This window comes from Cygnus olor, chromosome 2 (genome assembly GCF_009769625.2).
Source record: "Cygnus olor isolate bCygOlo1 chromosome 2, bCygOlo1.pri.v2, whole genome shotgun sequence".
Taxonomy (NCBI): domain Eukaryota; kingdom Metazoa; phylum Chordata; class Aves; order Anseriformes; family Anatidae; genus Cygnus; species Cygnus olor.
Window position 1 is genome coordinate 40102522 of NC_049170.1, and position 24747 is coordinate 40127268.

The following is a 24747-nucleotide window of genomic DNA, read 5'->3' on the forward strand; positions in this document are numbered from 1 at the left end:
TACGTTATTCTGAGAAAAGTTTTGGATTTGCAGATACCCATCTTCTTGAACTGCAGTATTCTCTCAGGAAAGCCAAGAATAGACTCAAACTGTATTTCCATGTTTTTTTTGCAGTAATACTGGCTGAACATATTTTCAACGTAGATTTTCCAAGGAAAAGATTCATATGTTCCTGCCAACACAGATAATCAGGTATAACTACTGATTTAGATTTAATTAAATTAACTATAAGGCATTTGTGTGCGTTCTCTTCTTTATTCTCACCTAGGAAAATAATACCACTACACCAACATGAAAAAACACTACTCCCTCGGTGGAGCTGCAGAATACCTGTAATGGATATTTTATAATTATACACAAGGTGAACATGTCAAAAGAAAATATGCCCTGGAAAAAAAAAAAAAAAAAAAAAAAAAAAAGGCTTCATTCTGCTTGATTTGCATTGAAGGTCTGATGACTGGTCCTCCCTGAGCCAGAATTCCTGTAAAATTTAAGTCCCTGACAATTTTTCCATTCTGGTTAAAACAATCTTTGAGGAAGGAGAAGGATTTCTGACTGAAGGGTGTTAGTCCCTCACCATATTTATTTCACTGACGTTACATTTAACTACTGCTGGGGAAATTATAACACAATTATAATCTTTGCAAAATTCAAAGCTGTATATGAGACAGGCAGTGGTCTGTGGTCCAGAGAAAACAACATTCAATGTCTAATAAGACAACCACTTACACAGGGTAACTGAAAATAGCACACCTCACATAAGAAAGGGGGCAAGTTATGATAGTTGTGGGAATCATTATTCTGAATTTCGTGACTTTTATGTGTGTAAATTTCAGCAATAATGTCACATTAATGTAGTTCTTTGCATTTAACACGCTCGCGTTTATAAAAAATGTCAACACAATGACAAACCATTCTCTGAGAGACACTCTGGGTAAGTAAATGTCAAGCAGCAGGAGAGATTTAAGTTGCACAATATCACAGATGTGCACTATACATGAAAACATTTTTTGCTTTGTACCAATCACAAGTCTTTTGGGAAGGAATTGGTTGGTTCTCTTTGTAGCAAAGATGATTTCTCTGTGTATAGCTCAAAACACTCAGTGGAAATCTATAAATAACCAAAAAGCAAAAGCAGGAGTCATTGAAAAATTTTCTTCTTTAAAATGAAAGGAAATACTGTTCTTTAAAAAAAGAAAATAAATGATTACTTAGATAAACTGTTTCAATAAATCATACAGGATGTTAATGCTTCTCAGGCAAAGTCCTCAATGCCTTTATGTCTTTTTATTATTGTTAGAATGTGTCTGGGTGACTGTGTCTTTTGCACAATCTGCTGGGCTGCCTGCCTGATAAATAGTCCTTGCTCTGGTTCTCTGCAAAGAGGCCAGTGTCAACAGCCTCAGGCACTGTGTTGCTCATACCTCCACATTTGCAGCAGTCAGAATGGATTTCTAAGCATCTCCCTTAGGAAAGCATCCATGAGATCTTCAGGCTTTCCTTCCAACATGCTTGTATGACTTGTGGGGGAAAACTAAAGAACGAGGCTTTCTTAATCCGAGCACCAATATAATTGCATGGGCAGAGCATGGCAGGGGAGAGAGAAGAAAAAAAAAAAAAGGAAAGAAAGAAACAATTACACTCTTCCACCAAGTATTACTTAAAAGCAGGGGTTGTAGAAATGGAAGAGATGGAACCACCTGTGTTCCCAATAACAACATTCTATGAAATGTATTTCTTATTTATCATCAAATGTATGGTTTTGACACTAAAAATATAAAATTAAACCATACATCTTTAAAACACAAAAGCCATAAAACCCCAAACTTATTTCTTCACATGAGTAGCAGGATTTTTTTCCACTGCTACGAGGGCATAATATGGCAAACTGGCTTCCTATCCTGGTATACTACTTTAAATTCAACTGCACTGAATTGTTACTGGCTGGGATGGACATATTTTTAGACATCTTAAATACATATATACACAAACGCTTCACAAATGAAGTAGTATTTTAAAATAAAAGTTATTTTAATCAATATGTTTTATCTACTGTTATGCTGGTAGACCAGAAGATATGAGAAACAATGCAAGTCCATCTAGAAAGTCTACAACAAAAACAGCTGATTGGAGGTATGGAAGAGTTTCGAAACAAAGTACCTAGAATACACAGGGGGAAGGGGTAGAGAATTGTAACTAATTTAATTCTTCTTTGCAGGGAAGTCATCATTGCACACCCTTGATAATACATGCTGCCCTTTTTCAAACCTACTCCATGTCTACTATGTAGTAGAGAGATGGAGACCAAAATTGGTTTGAATCCTGAACAAGCAGTCACACAGGGGAATCATTCATGTCATGATGATATTCTGTTGTGTTCTAGCTCTTTCTTACTAATTTCTGATGCTGCTTCGGCTTGGGGATGGAGGTGAGAGGGGTGGGGGGAGGAAGTTTGAAAACAACATCGAGCATTCACCTCCAAAAGGATGAGATACTACTACTGAAGCTGTAAAGAACATCAGAAGAATGTACCTTCATGGTTCTGGAGGAAGATACTAAAAATTTGACAGCTGACTCTTTGTCACCATCTTGTGTAGTAACACACATTAAATATTCCTTTTTCTAATTCATATGAATTATCTTGATTAATTTTATGATGCAACAAGATTAATTTTATGATTCAATGTCTTGCAAACAAGACGTAGAATTTCTTTTTATTTGCTGAATTTCACATAATAATGCAGTAAAACCCACTAATGCACAGTTTAGAGGAGATACTTTGTAAAGACAATACAAGAATAACCCAGATACCTTCTTGAAAAGTCTAACAGGTGTTTAACAGCTACTGAATTTTTCCCCAAAAAAATAATAGGTAATGGTGGCATATGCAGGAAATAAAGAAACACGTGCAGTTTAAATACACAGGGACAATGTATTGCAATATAATCTCTCTCTAATTTACAACCTAATAACTTTACCTGAACATGTACTATCTTGGCAGTACAAGTGTAAGAACACAGAAGTGGATGCTGTTGTGTAGCCATCAAGAAGGAAGTTCCCTGCACTACTTGTGATAGTGATATATTGATAATATACTATTGAAATACTAAACATATAGCACTGTAACTTACTGTACCTGTATTCTCAATAGATAAATTAGTAATGTACAGAGAGAAGCTTTCAGCAGAAAGGTGAAGAATAGAAAAATGGAGTAAGGGTGACAGCAGACGAGGGTATTAAACACCATGACAGCACTTCAAAACAAAGGGTAGACAAGTGAGGGACACCAGTATGGTACCAAGTCATTCAGGAACCTCAAAATGTCCAGTTCCAAATGAGACTCCTATTACCCATAGAGGTTCAGCTCAATGTTATGGACAGTCAAACCTGTTTCCTAAATCTAATTTTATTTCTAGCCTATAGGCTGTTTTTCTCACCATTGCTATCCTTCCTTCTCTACATTATTTGCATTTTTCTCAACTCTAGCTTTTGTTCATGGAATTAAAATATTTATATTTAATGAATACAAAAAGACAGAAGTACTGACTCACCTCACATCTGATTTAATATTTAGTATTTTCCCTGTATATAACATTAAAAAAAAAAAAACTGAATAGGATCAGTTCTGGGGAAAGCAGGTCATATTGTCATAGCTAAGAGAAGAGAAAAAATTTTTGCTTGTTGACCAAACAAGATGTATGTCTCAAGATGAAAACACTTGGATGGTAACCATTAGATTCATTCCAAAAAACATTTCCCCCACTACTTGATATTCTGTCAAAATAATTAAAAGTTTACCTTGTTTTCTAGGTATAGACTTCTTAAATTTATATACATAACAACCACTGAGTACATATATAATTTCAGAGGTTGTATATGTAGGATATATACACAGTTTATGTGTATTTTATGTGTAGTATAGGATATGGTTTAGCGAAGGACTGAAGGATGGTTTAGTGAAGGACTTGTCAGTGTTAGGTCAGAGGTTGGACTAGGTGATCTTGGAGGTCTCTTCCAACCTAGACGATTCTGTGATATATGTAGGATATATCCTACATCCTACAGATAAAATTATACCCTACATATAAAATACACATAAATACAGAAAGATAAGAAAGGTCTGGAATTGTTCTCACATGGCCCCACTGTTTGTGTACATAGGCCAAGTCTTTGAAGAAGGTCTGTCCTTGTGAACTACTATTCCACAGATCCAGGGGTCAGAATAGTTAGGAAACTAAATGGTAAAGACATGAGTTAAAAAAAAAAAAGAAAAGCCATTATATTTCCCCTCTGGAAGACCTAAAAAATCCTGTATGGACTTTTGCAAGAGTTTACTTTTAAATAACAGAGAAATATTTTGAATTTTCCAATAAGATAACAAATAATAACAACAAAATGGAAAATTTTCACGACAAACTCACAAGAGTATTCATGTGGTTAAGCACATTTTCCTGGGATGTAAAGTTTAATATTAGTCTTCTTCAGTGTATTGGGAGTTATATTGTCCATAATGACTCAAAGGTCAGAAGGTAGTTTATAGTCAAAATATGTAAATATATACTTTATTAAAAAAAATCATTCCACAAAATATCATTTTTGTTGTTTTCCCCTCAATTCTTTTGTATAACACTCTATAAGCACTGAGATTGTCAGATTGTCCCAAATGCATTTATGCAAAAAGAACAACAAAAGAGAGTTTCCCTCCCTCCCCTCATTTTACTAAACTAGATGCAGCCCACTACTCTTCACATCACATTCACTCTGATTATGATATGGTTCTCAGTTTCTCTGAATTTTCTCAGAATCAGATCTTACTGTACCCAGGTGCTTTCAATAATACAACAATAATCTGCAGTTTGTTTTTGTTCCTTACTTCCCCCATATGCATTTCCCATCTTATTATGATGCACAAGTATTCTGTCTAGCACTGGGGCAAAAAAAAGTCACCGTCTCTCTGCAACATACCTTCCTTTCTTCAGTTTCCTTTCACGATACACTCTGCCAGTATTTACAATATTTTAATAATCACCACCTCATTTTTGTATTTTTTTTTTCTTTCTAGAATCCCTTTTTTTTAAAAAAAAAAAAAAAAAAAAAAGAAGACTTACCTCACTTCTTTTTATTTTTGAAAGACAAAGACCCTTGAAGCTACATTAAGTGAAACCTTTTGGCAGGGAAAAAAAAAAAAATGAAAAGTGTGGTCCCACTGTCAAACAGCCACTAAAATAGCCCGCATAATCAGCTTACCTGAAGCTCGCAGACTTATTTTGTAATTTAATTAGAAATAGCTTGTCACTTTCACCAAAACTGCTCATTAATTTTTGGATTTACTGAGAACATGGAATTCAAAAATTTCAGGTTTGTTATCAGGCACATTTATATTTCCTTAGCTTTCACAATTAAGAACTGTCAATCTGAGATTTAAATTGTTTGTCTAAAAGCCCCAAAATCAGAATTAAAAGCAAAGTTGTATAAGGTACTACTCATGAAAATTAGACACCTTCCAGGGAGCTGGTTATGCAAATGCATACCTGCACTTTAAGAACAACTCCATCAGTTTTACCATATGAACCAACAGCAGTGTTCTAGATGTTTGATAAAACTCTCAGAGATTTTCCAGCACAAAATTGGGAATGATGGAGGTAAAAAGGAAAATGTTGATAGATGTTCCAGGCACATATGTACTCACATAGCACAGAAACAACTGTAGGTCTATACAATAAACTCAACTACAAACTTAAAAATAATAATAATGAAGAATTACAAATACCAGTGGAGATTTTCCATCTCAAATATCAAAAAAGGCAAAGGCCATTCCATAAAGTTAATCAAAATGAAATTTGGGGATAACTAACAGCAGACTTATTTAATGAAATTGCCAGTAAATCTCAGGAGGCATCCCAAAGGCATTTTGATGAAATGTATCTAAAAATGACTGAAATCTCAACTGCCCAGAGCTGGTGTTGTAGCGGGAAACAGATGAAATATTTAAAGAGTAAATGTTTACCACAATAATCATGGTTCAAGACATAGCTCAAGAACATTTGCAAACTTTCCATTTTAGGCATCCCTTGAGCAGACAAGAGGAGATAAGTTATCTGAGCAACACCCTCCCTTCTCCCAAGTAATGAGCAGAGGGGACTATGGAAGACACTGTCTGTCACCTCTCATTTTCAGTCTCCGGTTTTCAACAGATCTCTTAAATTTATCTCTTGAAACAAAGACCTGCTGGACAGCACTGCAAGCTGACAGTAGATGCAAGAGATGCTAGGTAAATGGCCATGGAAGTCAGGAGCAGCTTGAAGCAAGCCTCCAGCAGGCAATCAGCTCCCTCTGCCTCTCTTCACGTCAATACATGATGCCAAAGCCCAGACCAGAGGGGATGCAGCAGTGCCCAGCCATGGAGAAGAGCCATTCAAACCCCACTGTGTGGACATAACTAGACAGCTCTGTTACAGGATTTCCATGCCCTTATCTCGGATGGAAGGGAAAACCACCCACACTGACACAGGCTGAAGAAGCCCTGCACCTGAAACTAAGCTCTAGACTTAAGTTTGAAGGATTCATAACTTTCTTCTGCAGAGGGATGAGATATTTGATGCACGTTAAAATGCAGACTTGACCTGGTTTTGGTTGCACTCTTAAAACTCCAGTAGCTGAAACTTTATGTAGATCTGGGGACTGAGGGGTGGAGAGGAGTTAAAGAAAAAGTTAGACTAAGAAATAATTTTATTGCCTTATGTTTTAGCACTAGGCTTCAAAAAAATGACAGTGCAGAAACAGAGAAAGCTCACAAGTAGCAAAAGCTCACAACTCTAAAGTACAAAATCAAGAGGTGATGAATAAAAACCTATATTTTCAGCAAAAAACAAGGAGCATCAATACAAGTGAGCTTAATTTTCACTGAGCAGCCTAACAGATTAAGTACAGCCTGTCATAAGTGATATCATCTTTCTATACCTCTAGTGGCAGGTATTGACTTCTGAGCCCTTACATCCAGCTAGTCTCCATTTCAGCCTAAGTGCAAAAAGCTAACCCAAAGGCTTTGGTTAATTTTTTTTTCAAAGGAAAAGCTTGGAAGAAGTCCACTATGCAGAAGCCAACTGTTTTTTTGGTGGGCCCTTGGCTTATAGCAGAGTAACATAAAACCCAGAGTTGTCTGCCACTCAGGTCTATTTCCAAAGTTCAGTTTTTCAAGTTACCACAACTCACTCAAGATCTCTGTAATTTAGCTCTTTGTTCTACTTCCTTAGAGGGATTTAACACTTTTGGTCAAAGTTAACCTTAATGTTATAGCATTATTTGTTACATGTTGAAATCTGATGCAATGTATTTGCTTTAATTATGAAGTCATTATAGCATGCTAGAAGGCATAGAACTGATTAGAAAAACCACGCCTCTCCCTAATGTAGTTTAGAAGTATTCCTTAGATGGTAACCCAGTAACATGTCACTCAGGGAGAAAAAATAAATAAATAAATAACTACAACACCGATTCAGGATATTAAATGATTATGATTCAAGAATCAATCAAAATGTATAAAGCAATAAATTCAACGTATTCCATGCAAGGAAACCTTTATCAATGTATAATTTAGCATAATTTAGATAAAGAGCAGACATTTTCAAATCTTCCTGGTTTTTAGCACAGAATCAGTAAGTCCACATTTCCAAGTCAGTGACAGCAAGCAGCCTCACTACAGAGGACAAAAACTGAGTGAATTGTTTCTCATCTTTATTCGGTGGGAAAAATAAGTTGTCTAGTGTTTTTAACAGAAAAAATAATTCCCTTGCCTCACACCAGCAAGTATTATTGTGTGTCATCATTGCTTCAGCAGTCAGTCAAACTTCAGGTTCTCCCAGTGTTTCCCTATGTGGCTGCCATGAAGTGGAGAACAGCTCCGTCTTTTCATCTATGCTGAGGGCCACAGTCTGAGGATGATCAAACTCCCTTACTCCCCAGCTAGGACCCTCTTGAAAAGGCAAGTCAATCCCAGGCTAGCCAATTAAAAGAATTCCTTAATTACCACAATGATACAGGTGCCTGAACTGTGCTGTGCTTTCACTTTCCTCTGTGTTACAGTAAAATGTCATCTCCTTTCAGAAATCCCCAAGAGCTTTCTGAGGTCTGCCTGCTTGCTAATGGACCATCTCAAGCCTCAGTGCAGCTGAATACAATGATAACTATTTTATTAGCAAATGTTAATATTCTAATTAAATTGATTCACAGTTCAGGGCTACATTCAATTTGTGGCTGAATCTACCATCTCCCTCATACACACAATGAGCCACTCCAAATTAATATTTAAAAACAAAACATTCAGCTTGGCAACCTTTAGAACCTCATTTGCACTCATTTGTCACTGTAAACAGAATATTTTAATGCTGCTCTTCACTTTGTTAAAAATTAGAAAATGCACAATAAAAGCTGTTCCCCCAAATATAAAACTCCTCAGAATGAAACTTAACTTTAAAAGTTTTAACCACCAAAATCACTAAAACATAATTTCACATGTAAATTTTAAGCATTGCCAATAAAAATTACAGTTATCAAGGGAAGTCTTTGTAATGGCTGTCATTCTTGTCCCCATCTGTTTTACAGTAGGTTGTAAATAAAAGCATTCTCAACACCTCTTCCAAAGGAGAACAGAGCAGCCAATGCTGCATATTAAGGCACCCAAGAATAAAAAAGGTCTCTTAGAAAGCTTCATTTACACCAGAACTAAGCAGCATACAAAACATTCACGTAGACCTTGCTTCAAATTCAAGAACCATCTGCTCAGCCACAACAGGCAGCCTGACTGCAGATGAGGACAGAGGTGGTAGGACCTAGAGCATGCACTCTGAATGAATACTGAGTAGCCTACAGAGCACTGCCATAAAAACCACTGTCATTTCTCTCAGAAAAGCCACTATCAATCTAATTTCTGTTTAAACAGAAGGGACTTGATTTGGAGCAAAATTATCACAGGCAGCTGCTTCAGGCACAAATCCCTGCAGCTTTAAACTGGGCTGTGTAATAAACTCCTGGAGTTTCAAGTAGCTCTGTCAAGATGCACTTTACAAATCAATAGACGCCCCAGCTACCTACCTATTAGTCTAAGAGGACCTATCTGAGCTCAGTGCATCCTGCTTCTTCTACCCCAGTCTGTGAACACCAGTAACCACTAAAATCTGAAGTATCAGAAAGAAATGGGCATTTTCAGCAGATTTTTCCATATATCTCATTCTCTGCTGATGAACGGTCTCAGGCTTTTCACTTTTTTTCTTCTCCACAAAAACATAATGAGCCCCCCATTTATCTACAGTCATTCTAATGAGTTCTCTCAGCTCTCTGTGGAGACACTGAAAGCCAGTGGGAATGAGAAACCCTTCTCCACTTGCTGCTGAGCGAAAGAGCTGGAAAGGGACAACCGCTCTCCCTTGAGCCTGCTGAGATGAGAGCACTGCCCTGCACCTGGATATCAGCAGTTTGCACCAGAGAGGCAAATCCTGCTGCTGAAACAGTAGGTGTATACCTCAGCAGCATGCCAACAGAGAGCAAAAGTCACCTGAAGCTGCTTCACAGCTGGCCCTTGCAATAGCAGATGGGAAAGGCAGTGGATGCATGTGAAGGCAGCCCAGCATGTGCTGAGGAAGGGCTGTAAGCACCCACAGTGGTTTCAACATCTCTCAGTACCGGTCAAGGCATTACGTATTCCCACTTTGCCTTCTTGTGCAGACTCTCCAGTACCAACGAATGACAGCAGGGTATTCTTAGGTCAGACAAACAAGGCCATAAGCTGATTTGGGAGTCATGAATTTAGCAGAGGACTAGGAACTACAGCTCCAGCTAACCCAGAGGACTGTTCTTCCCTTCTCTCTCAATCCATCTGTTTAAACAAACCCTGCTATGTTTGTTTTAATGCTGCTTTTTTCTTATTTGCCTGAAAGCCAAACACAAATAAAAAATCACTATAAGCAAAAGCACAAAATACTGTAAGGAAAAAACACATCAGGTTGGAGAGTTGCTTATCAGACTGTAAAAAAGTCCATGTCAGAGAAGGATGCCTGAAGAAAGCAACCTTGTTCTAGTCTGTTTAATATATACTGTGGGATCAAAGGTTTGACAACATAGGATTGTGATGCTGGGACAGAAGAAGCATCGTAACTCTGATATGACCGATAGGTGTCACAACACAGTGCTGGCTTGGAGGAACCAAACTACAGAGTTGTAAGAATAAAGTAAAAAAAAAAAAAAAAAAAAAAAAAAAAAAAAAAAAGCAATATACTAAACCAAAAAGAGCCATTTCCACTGAGGGAATTTGATTAAAGATAAAATTCTATGAAAGAAACACTGTGTGTTCCACCCCCGTGTTTTAAGATATGTAGCAAACCTGACGTGAGATTTAACCCGAACAGCTTCTCCAGGTTCTACAGATATTACTCTTTGCTCACCAGTACGATCATTTTCAGGATTTGCTGGAGCTGTACTGCATTCAGCTCTCCATCACGTTGCCGTTTGGCCATAAAGAGGCTGGAACACTGTCATCAGCCCACCAACAGACCACACAAGGAAGGAGGGTGACCAACCAGGGGCAGGTGCCTGACAGCACTCTGGAACCCTCCCAGTGGTGTCCCACTCATCCAGAAGACACCATTTCCAACCACATAGTTCAGCACGAACGATGCAGCTCACATCACCGCCTATGAGCCTCCAGAGTATCTTACCTTCGCATCAACACAACCAAGGCTGCATTTTAAAACTGTAAGGTCGATCCACAAAGATTTGTAACTGATAGACTTTTTTTTCCTTAATTTACTGAGTGAAAGAGAAGGAGAGGAAATCATCACCAGCAACAGTTTTGTTTAATCACAGACATTCAAACTGAAATTGATGAAGTTACACCAAAACTAGTTTTGTCCACTGTATTTCTGGCCAAGTTCTTTTACATATGTTCAAACAATTGAAGGTATACAGTGAATCAAAAAAAAAAATCTAAGGACTGAGGGAAATATTTTCATATTCATATATTCTTTTTCACATAAAAGGGTAATATCTCTGCTGGAATATTGTTAAATACTGCATGCAGGAGTCCTTAATGTTTAGAACCTGTAACTTATTTATATTTCATTTTTATTTAAAGTCTTCTGATACTGCTAACAGTTTGAACAATGCAAACAGACCATCTTCTTGCAGTCATTTTCCTTCCTGTGTCCCCATATACCCTCTAAGAAAGGCATTATACAAGACAAAATTCAAATGTAAATTTATTTTGTAGTTTCGGATTGTGATAAATAATTACCAAAAATAAATAAATAAATAAATAAAGTTTTATTTAGCTCCAGACTATCTTGCTGCATTGGCATTTAATGGTAACTATTTGCTCTTTCAGTGGTGGCAAGAACCACCATTCAGTGGTGGCTGATGTCAGCATCATTTTGAATGCCACAGTCTCTGCCTGAAGTTTATAGCTGGACCTTTTTCTTTGGAAGAATTTATTTATAACCTGGTGAAAGTCTCACATTTCTTTGGGCATGACAAAATAATTAATATGTTGCTTAATACTAATATGCTACAGGTTATCTAGACTATTGAAAGTAATCCCCTTACTCAGGGGTCTGATAATGACATCCCCCTTTCTATGGGAAAATTCATTATTGTATACCATTTGAGTACCAGTGGACAACCAAGGATATTTACTGCGAAAAGAACATGAGGAAGCAGAATGCTCTTTTGAGTGCTTGCCAAAGAGCCACATGACACATGCCCAGATCTGGCGTTTGGGGTTATGTTGTTTTGTTTTTCTTTAATTCTCTTTTTTTCACAAATGCTAATGAAAGAGTAACAAGAGACCAGAGAAGTCTGAATCCCAGGTGTTACGCTCTTTGGACTGATACCAGAAGTGTCAGCACCCTACACACTTTCACTAACAGACAGAAGAGGCTGAAGAAATATGAGGACTGAACCACAGGATTGTTTGCTTTTCATGGTTAGTGACACTGAAGTTAAAATGTACAAAACTTGCCACACTGCGGGCACTACCGAATCATGCTGGGGATATTCTTGTTGTGTGTTTCCTTCCAAGGAGAGAGGGCCTGCAGCCTCAGCCTTTTTGGCAGAATCTTTCCACAGTATCCTATTCCATCTGTGAGTATTAGCACCACAATCTGGCTCTAAATTAGTAGTTTCCAAGGCTAATTGAGCATCTATAAAGACATACACTTCCCTGTCTTACTGATGATATCCTCCTTTTTCCATCTCTCTTAAAGGCAGTATTTAAGATGGAAATATTTTAACAATTCATTCAAAACACATTGCAATCCAAATATTCATGAAGCCAAACAAATACTCCCTGAGGAATATCCTCTTGTAGATACATAGCAAAGGGCGGTTTGCTTTCAGTGCCTGCCAGTATACTTCCACAAGCAAAACACTTCTTGGACAGTCCTTGATGCAGCTTTGGTTTAGCCACAGTCTCCCTCCCCATTTTCCCTGTGTTTACCTTTACTCAGGCTGATCCTCTTTGCCTTAATTCTGCCATAAAACTAAAACAGCCAAACTTTGCTCTAAAGTAAGAATGTAACCCTTTATGGGCATTGAGACAAAAAACGATCAAAGTGCATGAATCCAAATATGACCTCAGCAAAAAGCTTCATCAGTTACTGAGCAGAAAAAGAACAGGTTCCTTCTGGAAAGTCACGAAGTTTCTTCGTCCTATTCAGCTTAGAAAGATCACTCGACTTTCAACTAGACAATGAAATACACACACTCCCAGACATTGTGAAACTCAGTTCAAAGTAAGGTCACTCTTCTATCTAGGGTGATATAATATCAAAAAAATGGAAAAAAAAAAAAAAAAAAAAAAAGAGAAAGCCATTCAAAGCTAATAAAATATTACAATGCATCCTTGTATTCTGCATGCCCTTTCCCTAGAAAAACCCTGTGAACAGGAGTATATGTCACAAACTACTTTAGGCAGAGGCAAGGGCCTAACTACCACTACTTCAGAATTTAAGTTCCTCCATTTCAAAGGTTTGTTTGTTTGTTTTGTTTTTTTTTCACTGACATCCCCAGGCCAAAATCATACTGGCTGGTAGAAGAAAGTACACACAAAAAGAAGTCACAATATTTAGCATTCAGCTACCAGGCTTTTTACAGTTTTGATAAGTACACAGTCAGCATTTTTGGGGTTTTCATCAAATGCACATTTTTGCTACTCCTGCTATTGAATGTACTTGAAGCAGATGGGAATACATCCATTCCCCTAATCATTATGTAAAGGTAAACAAAGGAAACACATTGCCATCCTGATTAAGCCTCCAGCCTCCAACTACAAATTCCCTATTCCTATTTGGACCAGCATTCAGCCAGTCACCACTGAAAACATCACCAGGCAATGGACAAATAAAGAGATGGAGCCATGTAAGAGCTGAAGTCACTAAATTGTTTAAGTGGAAATTAAATATTGATCAAACAATAATCAAAATACTATTTTATAGTGTGCTTTTTTTTTTGGTTTTGTTTGTTTTTTGTTTTGTTGGTTTTTTTAAGTTAAGCCAAAAACAATTAATGTAATTAGGTTTATTCTATTATCTAATTTACCAAGGTCTGTGACAAAGGCGCAGTTTGGTCCCTTATGTCCTCAGTAGATGGCTCATCTGACTTTCATTTCATTAATGCACAGAACATTATCAATAGAAAGTATGTAGACAGCATAGCTTTCTTCCCTGCCTGTATTTAAACAGAAGCCTAGCAGAGATATCCCTACAGATTTGTGACATACAGCAAGCATTGCTAATGAATAAAGCTGCATATAAGCACTAGAACCTCTCTAACTTTTAATACGTATAAAAGCACTGAAGCACATCTCCTCTTGCCATCCATTTTAATAGAGACCAGGCCTTGAGCTTCATTCAGCAAATGAACAAGCATAACTGAAACTTATGTACAATGAAAGAGGTAGCAAAGCACTGCCCAGTTATCGCCAGGCAAAAAGACTAAAAGAGAGGATGGGGAAAAGAGAAAAAAAAAAAAAGAAAGGAAGAAAAAAAAGGAAGCATGTTTTGACGACTTCTTTAGGAGAAAGCATTTCAAAATCAACAGAAAGATGAAACATAAGACAGCCAGCAAACTATTCTTTGCGAGCATAAAGGGAAAAGTCCCCTTGGCTCCAAGTAGCAAAGACAATCAACAATGCAAAGAAAAAGCCCTATGCCACCACTGACAAGACTTCACACCCCTACAAAAGGGAAATCTCACTGAAATACTGAGAGTGAGAACAGAAGTAATCAGATGAGCAGTAGGGATGTTGCCTTCTCACTTTGACTGGGTAAAGGAGTTCATCGGAGACCAGGGATACAAGTTCAACAGCAGCCTGTAACATCTGCTTCTGAACATTTTCTCCCCTCTGGTACCCTTGGAGAGGCTGCAGCTCCCTCAGACTTCATGCTGCATCAAACTGCTAGTAGTAAGCAGATCCTCCTACCTCCCCACCCTCAAATAGGTTGCGGCTTCAACTGAAAAATCTTAAATATATGTCACTTTTCTTAAGTGATTAGTATATTACTAATCAAATTGAGAAGCTGATTAGCAAATTGAATATCTGATTAGCTCCTTCCATGATGCAAAGAATTAGATATTAATCAAAGCTTGTAAGAAGATAAGCACCACCATTCTCACACTCAAACTAAGCACCTGCATTTCACAAGGGGAAAAATAATGATTATTGAAACCAATGAACTGGAGCTCTTTGATTAGTTCCAGGCACTTTTTTTCTCATCTAATCAAGGTAATTATACAACAAATCTTCAAACATGTATGCTGTGTTTAACAAAGCAGGCCTGATATATTTGTGCTCAATAGACTGCTTCCTCACCACTCCTCCAGCCAGCTAGTATCTTATTCCATAAGATGATCTAGTACTGCAAAATTCTATTCCAACAGCTGCCAACTGCCTTGCTGATCTTGGCATCATCAACTCACTTGTCTTACCAGCTCTGAGTTTGTTCCATAGACTAAAGAAGATGGTTCAAAAGGTTTTCGGTGACTTAAAAATATTTTCAAAAGAAAAGGGAAAAAAAAAAAGTATTTGCTCAAGTCAAGACAAATTCTTGGCAGAACTCAGCAAGAGGACAGCTTTCAGCTGATTAGCTGTGCCCTCATAATTAAAGAGTCGTCACAGTCATGGGAATTACTTCAAGCTGTTTTACAAGTTAGATTCATCAGTAACAAATTTAAAATACATTCTACTCAGAGTGATCCCAATGCAGGTCTAGATTGTGTAAGCTTAATTCTGTGGTTTAGTTTTTGTTGTTGTTTTCATTTAAATTTGACAAGCCAGTATCTGCCTACTTTTAAATCTTTTTTTTTTCCTACAGTATTTTTATTCTATTAGTGTTATAAAAACTATAAACAAAGGATTTTGCTTTTTAATTTTTTTGAGTGCTTCCAAGTAAGAATACTGTAATCGTTCCTTGTTTGTCATATGATTTTTTTCAAATAAAATGATAGTTAATTTGGTACAAATGGTATCATGGTATAAATTCATACTCAGATTAGAATTAAAAAACTAAATTTTTCTTTGTCTACATCGAGCCAATGTATTTTAACCGTTTTTACCATCCCCTGCATCAGCTACTGGATAAAACATATTAGCCATTGCCCAACTGCTGTATCTCTCCTGCCAAAGACATACAAAGGAATCCGTTCAGATCCCACTTAATTAGCTGAACTATCCAAGAAAACAAACATTGCTCCTCAAACTTGTCCTGTAGTTATCATCAGGATTGAAACCTGCACCATTGCACTATTTTCTTCTCCAACTGCTCTCTCTTCTTTCTTTCCCCTTTATGCTAGGAAAGCCTTAACACATCAACATGTGAACACTGATCAATTTTCTGGAATATTGGCATATGCATATTTGTATGTTTGTTTCTGTATGGCTCAAAGTATTACTGTGAGAATCTTTATAAAATATATCTTGAGTAGACTCTGAACTTGGGGCAGTTGAAGCCTTTCTCTTTTAGATGACAAAAACAGAGGATTCACTAGGAATTTTTCACCTAACACCGTAACAAAGATAACTGCATTTGTATTCAACTTTGACAATAGCATTAACAATTGAACACAGATCTGTTGACTTGTAAATAGTACTCTTGAGGACTAAGTAATAGTCTTGAGGACTTAATACAAAATTTTATATGTAAGAAATATGAAAAATTTTAGTCAAAATCACTGAAAAATTATCAGAATAGAAAACTTCTACATAGTCTTTAGGTGTTTGGGTATTTCTCTAGGTACCAAATTTTTACTTTTTTTTTTTTTTTTTTTACTTTTTCCTTTTGAAAACAAACAAACAAAAAAAAAAAAAACAGATGTTTGAAAGCCTGTTGGGGAAAAATAAAAAATAAATACAGGGCCATCCAAATGGTATCTACCAATTTTTAAATATGTTACATGTGCAGCATCAAACTCTGTAGCTATACAGCCTGTGCAGTGACTCAAGGATAGATTCTGCAATTTTCAGTACCAAAATACAGAAGTCCTTACTGCTAGGACAGAAAAAATAGCACATCATCCACTGGTGGTGAATAAAAATGCACGCTTGCCATTCATGTATTTATCATAGAAAATACACTAATCATATAGTGATACAAATATGAAACTCTTAAAATACAGTTATTTCCACATACATACTGGAAATATGGTATATATGGTAACAACTTTTGCATTTTGCTTTCTGAAATCTGCGAAGTTTATTCCTAAAGCAAAGTGCTGTGGGAGTGCTGCACATAGGAATTCTGAAGCAAACTGGAACAGTTGGTGAGATACTGCAATTCAATTTGACTGAAGGCATAAAAAAGCTCATGGGGAGAAGCAAACGCAAGATTTCTCCACTATCTTCTTCTATTACACAACAGTCAAATGGAATTTCCATATCTGCACTCATAAAACACTTAGTGCCACAGAGCAGAGAACATGTTGCACTCTCTAAGAGGGTCCACAGCAGGTTATGCACTTACTGATACTTCCCCAAACATTTAATGTATTTGGCCTGGCTTTGATGAAATGCCTCCCAGATGTCCTGTTAAAACTGTGAACTTCTGCATCCTTAAACCAGCTGCTCCTGCTTTGTAAAGTAGCCCAAATGTGGTTCCCATTGAAAACTTGGTCTTTTTTTTTTTTTTTTTTTTTTGATTTTGCTGTTGAATAGACTTCAGTGTATTATATAGCCTGCACCGTGTTGAGATGAAGGATGCACAAGGAACACTGGTTGACTGGTATCCCACTGGGACTCTCAGGAAAACAAGTCTTGCACTTCAGGAGGCTACTCCTTAGAGAAGATTTTAGATAAATACACCTCAAAGTTATTTCACAGCTGTGCATGTACCTCAACTCCAGGAGGAAACAGAGACCAGAACAGGCTTATAAGAGCAAAGTCTTGGTATGCAACTGTGATATAAAAAGCAAGCAGGTTTTTGCTGAACTCAAAAAAAAAAAAAAAGTAGAGTGAAAACAATTACTATTACACATTTTAAAGTATTTCAAGAGCATTGGTTTATGTTATTTTAAGCTACTGTAAGAACATTTCAGTAAGAAAAGAGAAGACAATTAGAAAGCCTCCTGACAGCAATTTGAACTTTACAGAGTTTTTGCTTTTTAACGTTTTTTTTTTCCTTTTTCTCTTTTCTTTTTTAATTTTGAACACTACATTTTTTGGGTAAAATTCATTTTTCCCCCCATTCCCAATAGAGAGAGTGACATACCTTTGGGGAGAAAAAGTTGCCTCCTATTTTCTCATTTTTCTCCTCTAATAAACAAGATTTTAGATTTTTAAACAGGAAACTTGCAGCAGTTAGCCAGTTCAGATACCTGCTGGAGCTTACTGGATACATCCCTACAAGACCCAGGGAAGACTCCTGATGGGCCATCACAACCTCATTTCATCATCCTAGAGATGCAGGTGACATGAAGGGAAGAAAAAAAAGTTGATTAAAGCATCATTAATTCTTTGCACAATCTGACCTTGGAGATTCACTTAATTAAGAGAAACACAAGTGGACATTATTCCCATAACCATTCTCTACTATTCCTTGAGACCTGGAATTCACCTCACTACCCAGTCCTCATTGCACTGCTGCCTTTTTATTCATTCATTCATTTCAAGAAAAATAGAGGCAGGCTGACATCTCCCATGTTTGGAACTAAACCAGTGCAATGCAGTCTTCTAGGCACTCAGATCGCCTGCTATAAACACCCTGTAAATTGTTTCAGTTATTTCAGCTTCTTAGAAAGTCAAAAATCTAGAGATAACAATGTAAATGTCAGCACAGCTAACTTTAACTGCCTATCATTTCTGCAGTAACATCTAGCTAATAAGCTTATTCCAACACGCCCTAAGTGTTTCCAATACTCCCTATGTGCCAGAAACCCCAACTGTTTTCTTTCAAAAGCTCCAAGTTTACTCCTGTCAGTGCCTATGATACACTTAGGTACTGTTAATAGAAAACCCTTCAATAACTGAAAGCCTGAATGAATAGGGAGCATAAAATAGACTTCAGTATAAGAATAGGTAACAGCGTTAATGTCTGGTTTTATTCTCATTTCCCTTATTTAATTAAAAGCATACAACTAACATAAATAAAGCAGCTGCAATAGAATTTTCACTCTGCCAAAGAACCTGCTGCACAACCAAATTTTACCACATACCCTTGATCCAGATTGTTCACCTTTAAGAGATTTCAACTACACCAAAAGCACTGAAGTATCAAAGGATAAAAATCAAGTCTATGCTGTATTTGTATTATAAGTTTATAAGAAAATTAATAGCTGGATAGAAGAAAAAGATCTAACTGGAGGCCCCATTGACTGAAAGGTTGCAAACAGATCTTAGTTGTTTTCTGCTTTGGTGTGGCTGACCCCAGGGGTACCCATACGGGCAGCAAATGCCATGAACAGCCTCACCTGCTACCTTCACCTACCCCCTCCCCCCCCATACACACACACACACACACCTTCCTCAGGATGAAGTCAGCCTAGCAAATAAGACTTTCAAGTGCAGAAAAATATCTGAGAAGAAATGTAAATTCTTTCCCAACCTCTGAAGCCATAAAATCAAATAGAAAAGAAGCTCTTGTTTAGACTAAATGTAGGATGTAGAAAGCAGTAATGTGTTTTTTTCCCTTTAATTACCTGTGCAAGCAAAGAATTTCTAACAAATGTATTTCTTCTAAAGTATATTACATGCAAGTGTAAAATATACAAGTAATCACATACAAATACTAGCACTTTGCAACTGTAATATACCTTTTCATCTAAGCATGTACAGATACACGTGTTTAGATGCATCAGGATTTCAAAATGCAGACCCTACTAAAGAACCATACTGATACATCAAGATTACTGCACTGGGAAAAGTCTGGGTAATTTGCAATCTTCTGGATATTTACTGTGTATCAGCATATCACACAATCCTCTCATTGCAAGTGACATTTTGTATTAGGAAAAATGCATAATGGAGTGGATGCACAGTATTTGAAACTAGTGTTCTATATAGTTCTGGCTTGCTTTCCATGCTGCTTGGACCAGCAATATGTCTATGTGCTGAGACAGCTACCAAAGGCAACAGATAAGGGAATGCTTCTCAATGCTATTTTATTCCCTACCAGAAGGGCTAAGTATTAATGATGCATAAATGTTTCCAGAAAAAAATCTTAAAATCTTGGAGGCCATATGTTATCATCAGAGTGACACTACAGAATGGAAATGTGGCTTTATTTGTGTGTTTACAGGAGTAACAGCTGACTCCACACCTACTTAAGGTTTTATTAGCATTTTCTCATACTATAAAATCTGTCTAAGACTATATGCTTCTGCTCCCTATGCCTCCCAAGAGAAGTTACAGCAGTATTTCTCCATGACCATACAGCCTTGCTTATCACAATAATTATAAATGTATATACCCACCACTTTCTGGCACTGAAAGAACTTCAGACTCTGTCTTAAGTGACACTCAGCTTGAAAGCACAATGCTCAAGACAGACAGACAAAGCTCAAGTGTTCTTCTCATGTGATTAGCCCCTGACTGTTACTCAGTGAAGTGATTATTTATGCCAGAGCCCGACGGGATGAAAGAATAGTCAGTAAGGAAGAAGAAAGGCACAAGTGACTTCAGTGGGAAAATCAACTCCAGCTATCCCCTCTTCAGCTACCAGCTTTATTTCAGGTTTGAACTTGACAGTAAACCAATGCACTTTGACAATGCTAAGAAATAAGGAAAACACCAAATGGGGCTCAAAATATAATTAATCATATCTGCCTAAAAATAAATCATAAAGAATTACACGGAACGTATTCAATACATTGAATGTATTCAATTAACTCAAACTAAAAACAAACAAACACCACAGTAAAACAAAACAAAAAAAAAAGAAAACTGCACTCAAAGATACAGCTGACATCATTCTGTACGTTTAGAGGAAAAAAACTCCTGAGAATTATGAAATTTCTAACTCCAACACAAGTTATGCAATATTTAATATTTACTTAAAACCTACTTTTCCTTAAACTGTTGTCTCAAGAACACTGAAATCTGCAGTTCTTAGGTAAATTAGAGATTCCCAGGTCATCTGGCTGTGATTGCAAGTACAGCCTTATACACAGATCTTGAGCTTGAAATGAAGAGGGCAGGGCTCATCTTACATTACCCAAGAAGATGATTAGGTTTCATTGTTTACCTGCCTCACTACATTAATGAAATTTGTTTGGTTGTTTTCAAAGTAACGAATTAAAAAGAGCATTTGAGAAGGAAATACATTATTAGTTTCTTTTTCCCTAAGTAACTGTCGTGCCCAAAGGGTTCACAATCTGACTAGCAACGGTACTGCCAAAACCTTCTGGTAAAATAAGCTCTTACACACTAACACTGAGTAGAAGAGAATGTGCCCACTGGCAGCAACGTGCACAGGGATCTCATCCAGAAGCAAAAGCCTACAGGACGAAGCAGAACAAATAGCCATGTGATAGCCACTGAAAGCTGAAACTTTACAATGATTTCAGCTAGAATCAGCTGGAAACTCATAGTGCTAACTCACTATGCAGCAGCAGACTGTCAGTAAAACCAGTCTGAGATGAGAGACAGAATAACAAAATACAGAAGATAAAGGAGAACATGCTTGGAAATCCTTGTAAAGGATGCTCATAAAGATAAAATTGGGAAAAAAATGTTCACTGTTCCCAGAGAAAAATGAAGAGATGAAATGATCCGTTAGATACGCAACAGCACCAGGCAAACCTCTTCATCCCTCTGAAATATCATGGGTTGTGTGTGGTGAGATTACGGCCGTGCTTTGCCAAGAGAAAATAAGCAGTGAGATGCTCACATCACACATCCCCAGTGGGATATATGCCACACAGAGGCAACACTGTGTGCACTGGGGGCCAGGAGACAGGTGCAAACAGAGTAGAAACAAGAAATATTTGGTCAACAATGACATAGAACTGAAAAATGGTGTATACCCAATTTTCTCTTTGCATGGATATGAAAGGCAAATCTCTCTCTCCTCTTCTCTGGTCTTCTTCTCCAGTCCATATTATTGTCACAGGGACATTAGTAACCTTAATTAGTCATCCAGCTTGCACGTCATTTAAAAACACTTCTAAAACTTTCAAATGTTTTACAAGAAACCACTGATTTAATAAACTAAATAAAGCCTGGCTATTAACTCAAGGTCACATTATATAACTAAGCATAATTAATCTAAACTGTGACAATAGATTTGAGTGCTTATCTAAATCATGTTTCCATTATTATGTTTTACACAAATGCTGATAGAATGCAAACAGAAAGGAGAGCACAACAGAACATCACATGCAACTCAAAGCGTGGGGCAGCACACGTCGCCCAGCTGACTAACTTGAAATATATTTTTGGGAGAGCTGAGCAAGTACTGTATAAGTTCAAGGCTTTTCTCTTCAGTGCTCATCCAAAGCCCATTACACTGAGGGAATTTTCCTTCTGAGTTCAGTGATCTGGTTACTTTCCCCTACTCAATCACACACAGTCAAAAGACTACAGAGGTCACTTAACTTCTGAGTGCCAACAAATTATCTTTGATTAATTTTCTGCAATCAATCAATCAAAACATCACTTCTCTAACCATTTATTAATACCCTATCATTATACAGCTATCTGCAATTTTTTTTAGAGGACTGAGGGAGACAAAACTAATTTACAAATGTAATGAACAAAACCCTTGCTCACAACGGTAACAAATGCCTTTGCAGCCCCAAAAATGGCTTGGATTTTAACAGTGAGTTTCATGAGCACTGAGGTTGTCCCAATGGACTGTTATCTTCATTCTGATAACCAATTGCCAAGGAATATGCACGCAAAATCTTAGCTGCAGATCTTTGAGTGTATCCTTAGTAACTGCAGTTAAATTTCCAAACAAATGTATGGTCAATTCTCCAGTTAGCATGAAATGTTTTTAAGCATTGTGGTATATCGATAGATTTAAAGTCAGCTACGTTGCATAGGGAGACTGTCAGTGAACTAACACCATTCCACTATTGTTTACTGACCAAGATATAAGCTCGTCTTGCTTGACCTTCCTAGGAGAGGTGAATAAATAAAAAACACAAATGGAAGGATAGTTTTAAAGATTCACATACTATGCTGTCTCTGGAGACTGTTTCTCAAACATGATTATTTTCAAGTTCATTCAAGCTACACGTTATGACTACTAATAGACTATCTAAACCATTTACTTTTTATCTCTATGAAAGAGTGAATGAGACCTTAAGATTTAAAAACTTCCCACCCCCAAGAATTTTTACAAAATAACAGTAATTCAAACTATAGAGCCTATTACAATGGTATATAAGCAAACTGGATAAACTAAGATTTTTGTGACAAGATTTTCCTATCTCCCAAATCAGATATGAAACAAAACAAGAAGTTTTGCAAGGCAAATATAGAAGTACATAACAATGCATCAGTGTAAATTAGAAAAAAAAATATGCTGAACACAGTTTTAACAACACTATAGTAAATTGTAGAATATAGAATTTTCTACAATTTCTAGAATGCCAATTGTAGGAAATATAATTTTTCTCTCTTTTCCATCAACTTTAAGAACACTAGCTTTAGCAGATTTAAACCTCAGAAGTTTCTGAAAGGTTACCAGCTAAAAGCATATAGACAAATTTATCAGTTAAATATTTTCCATCCCTTACCAAGGATAAAATAATAATAATAACAATAATAATAATAATAAATGTAATTTTCTCTCTAAATTACACAGGTTTCTGTTTGGGATTAAATTTTCAGATCAGTCTGAAAGAGTTCTCAGGTCTATACTAGGTATGTTTGGAGACCAACACATTTTAATTTCTATACTTGAAAAGAATATGTACTGTAGATATTCAAAACAATTTCATAAATACACATAGTTCAGATATATTTTTTAGAAAAGATATTACATATCCTTAATATGGCACTCTTAGAATTTCTAATACTAATTCACTTAAAATACTTTTGATTTCTTCTGTCTCTGATTTCGATGACATTATGGATGAACTTGCATCTTTAGGGATGCAAGCCTACAACAGAATAATTTATAACTAAAATATATTGAATCTCTAACAGCATTTCCAAAAAGCTTTCTTATCTGGAACATACACAATGTAAAGTACATACAACTTCACGGCATTAAAGGTTTGTTAGCACCCACTGATTTTGGCATATATAATCTGATCTCACTACTTTCAAGTGAGGAAGTAATCCCAAAAGTATACTAATATGATTCCTAGTTTTCACTGGATTATTATTCTTTTGCATGCTCTCAAAAGACTATAAAAAACTATTTTACAACTCTATTTAAACAGGGCGGAAACTATAGTTTACAACACTTATATTTGATATAAAAGTTATTTAGACATTTTAGTAATTTTAAGTGTCTATATGTAAAACAAACAAACAAACACTGCTAGACCACCTTTATTAACCAAAAACTTCAAAAAGACCTCTAAAGTAATTTTTCTACTTGTTTCTCCGGTATTTAAAGATCTTAATATGGTACAATAGCATATTTAGCTTGATTTGTTACTTGTCTTTCTCTTTTTCTGTAATAGCCTACCACATCTTTAGTTTTAGGTTTGGTATTACATGAACATACATTCTAAACGTAACCAGGAAAACAAGCACACTTTTTTCAAAAAAACTCACAGCTTAAATACACAGCATCTCACAGGTGGATGTTAATACACAATATAGAAAATTCAGCAAACATTAGTAAAACTTAATACATCTGATATATTTTAATATATTATTTCTTTCCCTTTGAAAATTAATGTATCCTAATTTTAATCCCTACATGTGTCTTCATGAGGCTCCAGGTAAAAACATCATACACAAAGAGGACTGAACAGGTCTCTCTTTGAAACCTATCAAAACAGAGCTCTAGTACACTTAAGTGAGTTTAGAAATTAGAGGTACCCTAGAGTGTTACAATTGAAAAAAAAAAAAAAAATGTCTTCCAAGTTGCATAAAAATCTACCTATATTCCAAGCTGCATAAAAGTTCTATGAACTTCATTTTAATGTTACTATCAAAAGTTCAAAAAAAAAAAAAATAGAAGGGAATACGAGAGCCGTCACATTTAAATGTCAGACCAAGAAGAGGTTAGTTAAAAGATTCCACTACAGAAATTAAAATGTAATTCTGTTTTGGAAAGCATACAAAAATCTCAAAAGATTAATAACAGG

At 36.4% G+C, this 24747-nt stretch overlaps 1 protein-coding gene across 1 annotated transcript in view; it reads right to left on the minus strand.

Moving 5' to 3' along the window:
• The window catches only part of ZNF385D (zinc finger protein 385D), a 438227-nt gene that overhangs the window by 386559 nt on the left and 26921 nt on the right, over positions 1–24747 (minus strand). The gene's annotated exons all lie outside the window — the stretch shown is intronic.